The sequence below is a fragment of the Silene latifolia genome, chromosome 3 (assembly GCF_048544455.1).
Source record: "Silene latifolia isolate original U9 population chromosome 3, ASM4854445v1, whole genome shotgun sequence".
Classification (NCBI taxonomy): domain Eukaryota; kingdom Viridiplantae; phylum Streptophyta; class Magnoliopsida; order Caryophyllales; family Caryophyllaceae; genus Silene; species Silene latifolia.
Window position 1 is genome coordinate 56525682 of NC_133528.1, and position 6821 is coordinate 56532502.

The 6821-nt window shown below is 39.6% G+C and overlaps 1 non-coding gene across 1 annotated transcript; it reads right to left on the reverse strand.

Moving 5' to 3' along the window:
* Nucleotides 1–5526: 5526 nt before the first annotated feature.
* On the reverse strand, nucleotides 5527–5633 carry LOC141650654 (small nucleolar RNA R71). Its single transcript, XR_012546675.1, has one exon. It is a non-coding gene; the product is annotated as a small nucleolar RNA R71 (small nucleolar RNA).
* Nucleotides 5634–6821: the final 1188 nt, after the last annotated feature.

Here is a 6821-nt window from a genome sequence, read left to right on the forward strand (position 1 = left end):
ATTAGACATTCCATTCTCATGACATATTCTTCTTCACTTTCATTAACCTCATCATATTCAAATTCCATGATGGGTTCCTCTTGCTCTTGAGTTTGTAGAATATCTTCTAGGATAGATTGCTCATCCTCTATGGGTTGACATGCTTCCACTAGAATTTTGTGCACCAACTCGGATTGTGCATGAGTGAGTTCCTTGTTAGCTAGAGCGGCCTCAAAGAGATCCACCTCCAATTCCCAATACATGCTCTTAGCCTTACTTGCTTCTAAGGCCTCTAATGCTTGCATGGGATCCTTGAAGTAAGGGATACTCAAATGGTCCTCTACAAAACAATCTATGAAATCCATTCTCGCAAAATATCAAACAACTAGAAAACAATTAGAACAAACCTTGAGGAGTTTTACTTCCCCAAGGTGAAAAAGACACAACTAAAAACAATAAAAGAAATCTTAAATCAATTAAACACCGTCCCCGGCAACGGCGCCATTTTTGATCGGAGCCATTTGGTGTTCACAATTAAGCATATGTGGTCGTTGGTCAATGGTCGATACAAAACACAATTTATACTTCACAAACAACTCTACAATTAGTAAAGAGGCAAGTAAAGGTCGGATCCCAAGGGACGGGTATTGAAATGAAGATTCTATTGTAACTAGCGGTGTCTAGGGGTGTCACAAATTGGGTTGATGTAGAAGGTTACTAAACTAAAATAGCAATGAAAATAAACTATCAAGGTAAGTGAAATAAGGGTGTAAACAATTGATTAAAAGCACTAGGGTGTCATGGGTTCATAGGGGAATCATGGGATATGATCATACAAACATGTTCTCAAATTATAAGCAAGCAATTATTGTTGTGATGGATTGAGTTGGGTTATATCTTACAATCCTAGGAAAGTTTGGGTCCCGGAGCGAATCTCTTGGATTGTACAACACCTACAAGTCGACTTAATCTTCCCTACTTAACACATGCATGGTCTAACAAGACTCGAGTTGGGTTATGTCTTACAAGTCAAGTTGAAAGGATAGAAGATGATAGTAAATGCAAGGATTCATAGGCTTAGCATTTCATCAAATATAACATGTGCATGTATTAAGATCAAAACAAGCAAGCAAATAAGATATGAAAGCATATTAATTTAAGCATGAATCATTCCCCATGTTGGTTTCCCCTAATCACCCATTAAACCCTAGCTAAGAGACTACTCACTCATTATCATATTGATCATGCTAGAAAGGTTGTCAATCATACTAACATAATGAAACATGATGAATAAATGAAAGTAATTAGCAATAATTAAAAAGGGATTAAGAGATTATACCTACTAATGATTCCAATAATAAAGCAAGAATAATAGAAGTACTTGAATCCTAGATTGAGAGGTTGTCAATCTCCCAATAATAACCCAAATAATCTACTAATGATTCCAATAATAAAGCAAGAATAATAGAAGTACTTGAATCCTAGATTGAGAGGTTGTCAATCTCCCAATAATAACCCAAATAATCTTCAATTACCCAAAATAAAGTAAGAACAAGAGAGAGATTTAAGGAACTAAAACTTGGATTAAAACTTGATTAATATTCGATTACAATATTGAAGAGAGATTTGATTGATATTAACTACACTAATTATTGATAAGAAGAACATGCTCCTCTAATTAGACTAATGGGGTATTTATAGTGAGAATTAGGGAGGATGCATTAGGGTTAACTAAGGGCTAAACTAGTAATTACACTTTTTAAGTTGAGCAAGGAGCCTCCGGGATTGTCCGAGAGAAGGGCTTCTTCATTTCGTAGCTTGAAGAACAAGCTGTTTGTCTTTGTGATCCGTGCGGCTGGGAGTCGGGACGGCCGGATCTGGGATGAACAATCCGAGCGGATCAAGGGACAAGACGCACGGACTTGGCATGGGCAATCCGAGCGGATTCCTGGAGAGGACGCTCGGACTGGCGGGGACGGACGGATTCTCTACAATCCGTTCGGATTGTAGCTCAGCAGCTTTCCTTCTTCTTTTTCTTCCCTTTTCTTCATGAATTCCTTGGGGATTTCCTTGGGGACTCAAGGATCCTTTTCTCAACAATGCTCTTCTACTATGCTATGTACAAAGGCCTTCTAGTCTTGTCTCTCCTTGATGCTTGGTCATTGAATATGATCAATTTAGCCTTGTTTTGCCATGAAAATGCAAGATTCTTACTCCTTTCCTACCAAGGGATCAAAATCTCAAAGAATATGCAAAACAAAGATCTAAAGATAAGAAATGACCCAAATAGGCACTAAAAAGCATAGAAACAATGGTAATTCGGGGGCTAAATATGCGCCAATTATGGTCGCATCAGTTATCGCTCGGTATGATGAGCGGGGATTTGGTGGGTACGGCTGCGGTCCCCCACTGGCAGGGCTGGTCCAGTGGACAGTCGGTGATTGAGATTATTGGAATTGGTGTGGTTGTGTGTGTGACAGTTAAACTGTCTTTTTATCTTATTGTTGATGTATATTGAGTTGTGTGATTAGTACTGACCCCGTTTAAATGTTTTAAAAACTGTGGTGATCCATTCGGGGGTGGTGAGCAGTTGCTTTACAGGTATATCTTGGATACGCGTGGGATCTAGCTGGGGATGGAGTCATCACATATCAGAGTCTTTAGTCTTCCGCTGTGTTTGTTAAGGCAGTTCCATTCAGTTGGTTTATAGTTTGAGAACAGTTGTATTTTGCTTACAGTTGGTTTTATTATGTAATCACTTAAACTTATTTAATAAAGTATGTTTCTTCATTGTCTTATGATTATCATGCCTCGGGTAACCGAGATGGTAGTATCCTTATACCTGAGTGGTCCTGGTAAGGCACTTGGAGTATGGGGGTGTTACAGTTTACCTGCTGTAGACCCCCTTGAGGAGAGTACGACGGTGGAGCGACCTCCACCCGTTACTTATCTGATTCCTGAGGACCTTCTAGTCACTTTTCCTGGGTCTAGTACTACTACCACTACCGGCGGGCGCCGGAGACGTCGTCCACCCACTACCCATCTGCCTGGCTCATTCCAGCCTGCTCCTCCTCCACCTCCTTGATGTGACCATAATTAGCGCATATTTAGCCCCCGAATTAGCCTTGTTCCCATGCTTTTTAGTGCATATTTGGGTCATTTCTTATCTTTAGTTCTTTGTTTTGCATATTCTTTGAGGTTTTGATCCCTTGGTAGGAAAGGAGTAAGAATCTTGCATTTTCATGGCAAAACGAGACTAAATTGATCGTATTCAATGACCAAGCATCAAGGAGATACAAGATTAGAAGGCCTTTGTACATATTATAGTAGAAGAGCAATGTTGAGAAAGGATCCTTGAGTCCTCAAGGAAATCCCCAAGGAATTTATGAAGAAAGGGAAGAAAAGAAGAAGATATGTTGCTGAGTGACAATCCGAGCGGATTGTCACCAATCCGTCCGTCCCGCAGCTGCACAATCCGAGCGGCTTTGCTCTAATCCGCTCGGATTCCACCTCCACAATCCGCCCGGATTCCCTTGAATCCGCTCGGATTCCAACGCCAGAATCCGCCCGTCCCGACCTTATTCCGCCCGGATTCGGCTCCAGCACGAATTGTCTTCTCCAAGCTACGAAGAAAGAAGCCCTTCTCTCGAAAAATACCGGGTCCGCCTTGCTCAATCTAAAAAGTGTAATTACTAGTTTAGCCCTTAGTTAACCCTAATGCATCCTCCCTAATTTCCACTATAAATACCCCATTAGTCTAATTAGAGGAGCATGTTCTTCTTATCAATAATTAGAGTAGTTAATATCAATCAAATCCCTCTTTAATATTGTAATCAAGTATTAATCAAGTTTTAATCCAAGTTTTAGTTCTTTAATCTCTCTTTTGTTCATCCTTTATTTTGGGTAATTGAAGATTATTTGGGTTATTGTTGGGAGATTGACAACCTCTCAATCAAGCATTCAAGTACTTCTTTTGTCTTTGCTTTATTAATGGAATCATTAGTAGGTATAATCTCATAATCCCTTTTTAATTATTGTTAATTACTTTCATTTAATCATCATGTTTCATATTGTTGGTATGATTAACAACCTTGCTAGCATGATAAACATGATAATGAGTGAGTAGTCTCTTAGTTAGGGTTAATGGGTGATTAGGGGAAACCAACATGGGGAATGATTCATGCTTAAATTAATATGCTTTCATGTTTTATTTGCTTGCTTGTTTTGTTCTTAACTCATGCACATGTTATATTTGATGAAATGCTAAGCCTATGAATCCTTGCATTTACTATCATCTTCTATCTTTTCAATGAGACTTGTAAGACATAACCCAACTCGAGTCTCATTAGACCATGCATGTTGTTGAGTAGGGAAGATTAAGTCGACTTGTAGGTGTTGTACAATCTAATCGATTCGGCTCCGGGACCCAAACTTTCCTAGGATTGTAAGATATAACCCAACTCAATCCATCACAACAATAATTGCTTGCTTATAATTTGAGAACATGTTTGTATGATCATATCCCATGATTCCCCTATGATCCCATGACACCCTAGTGCCTTTAATCAATTGTTTACACCCCTTTAATTCATCTTTCTTGTTTATTTTCATTGCTATTTTAGTTTAGTGACCTTCTACATCAACCCAATTTGTGACACCCTTTAGACACCACTAGTTGCAATAGAAATCTCATTTCAATACCCGTCCCTTGGGATCCGACCTTTACTTGCCTCTTTACTAATTGTAGAGTTGTTTGTGAAGTTATAAATTGTGTTTTGATTCGGCCGTGACCCAACGACCACATCTTAATTTGTGAACACTAAGCGGGATCGCATCAAAAATGGTGTCGTTGCCGGGGACGGTGTTTACTTGATTTAGATTTCTTTTTATTGTTATTAGTTGTGTCTTTCTTCGCCTTGGGGAAGTAAAACTCCTCAAGGTTTGTTCTAATTGTTTTCGAGTTGTTTGATATTTTGCATGTCTAGAAGGTTACAAGGTGATTTGTTACCTTTTGACCGTGAAATCGAAAGAACCTTGACGAACAATAGGAGACTTGTTAGGAGGAATTTAAGAGGTATTAGTGAAGTTGTTCAACCCACTAGTGAGTTTGTCAATCCTTTCGCAATAGAAGGAGAAGAGAACCCATTACACAATACCCCACAAAATCCACCTACAATGCCTAAATTCTCGTCACACTCCGTACCCACCGAGGAGAATCTACCAAATGGTACTCCTACACCGCAACATCTAACCGGAAATTTTATTGCCAAGTCCGCCTTCATCCAATTAGTTGAGAGGAGCCAATTTGGGGGGATGCCTAGTGAGGACCCTCATTCTCATATGGAAACCTTTTGCGATTATTGTGATGCAATCTCTCAAACGGGCGTGACTCAAGACCAAATTAGATGGGTCTTATTTCCTTTTTCCTTAATCGGCACCGCGAAGCAATGGTTGAAGGGCCTTGATAAGGCCACCCTTGGAATAGATTCTTGGAAGAAGTTGGCTCTAGCTTTCTACAAAAAATTCTACCCACCGGAAAAGACTAACATGCTAAGAGCTCAAATTACGGGTTTTAAGCAAAGGGATGAAGAGTCTTTGTATGAAGCTTGGGAGCGGTTCAAGGGAATTTGTCGCTCATGTCCTCACCATGGACTTAGCGAATGGTTTTTGGTGCAACAATTTTGGAATGGTTTATATGAAGATTCTAGGAACATTCTCAATATGAGATCAAATGGAATGTTCACCGAAGTTGATGACAATCAAACATGGAACAAGATTGAGGAAATGGCGGTCCATAACTCACAATATAGTAGACCTTGCAAGGCTACTAGAGGAGGAAAGCATGAAGTGGACTCCGTTACTCAATTGGGTGCTCAACTTAGTGCTCACATTGACACAATCAACTTGAAGTTTGAACAAGCTATGGCTAGACTTGAGTAAAACTCAAAATCATCAAAGCATTATGTTAATGCCATGACGGCATCCTCATCAATCCCAAGTGGGATATGTGAGAATTGTGGAACTTTGGGACATGACCAAGGTGAATGTAGAGGAACAAATGAACAAGTGAATGCTTTCCAAGCGTACAAGAGTAGTACCCCTTATTCCAACTTTTACAATGAAAACACCAAATTCCATCCAAATCTCTCATACAAAAGCCAAAATGTTCAAAACCCTCAAACAACATACACTCCACCACCCATGAGAAACCAAAATCAAAGACCCTTTTACAATCAAAACCAAGGTTACCAAAATCAAAATCCATACAATCACGAAAATGACCAAGGCTTTGATGTCCAAAAAGCGGTCCTCCAAATGCAAAAGAATCAACAAGAATTTTTCACTCAAATGCAAAAAGATAGCCAAGCAAAGGAAACCACCATCAACAACATTCTAGCTCACACCAAGATGTTGGAAACACAATTGACTCAACTAGCATCTTCAAGCTCACAAAGACAAAAGGGGCAATTACCACCTCAAAGTAATCCCCCTAGACATGAAACGGTTAGTGCCATTCACTTGAGAAGTGGTACAAGGTATGAAGCACCGAAGAAGCAAGTTGAGGATGAAGTTGTGGAAGCTAGTGAAAAGGAAGAAATTGTGCAAAACTCCAAAGATGGAGAATCATCAAAAGAAGAAAGTTCAAAGAAAAATGAAGACAAGGCCAAGGAGAAGGAGCCCATTGTGATTAGACTCCTTTTTCCAAGTCGTCAAGCCAAGCCCAAATTTGATGATCAACTTGGAAAGTTCATGGAAATTGTGAAGAATTTGGAAGTCTTAATTCCTTTCACGGAATTAATCAATCACGTGCCGGCCTATGCGAAATACATGAAAGATATCCT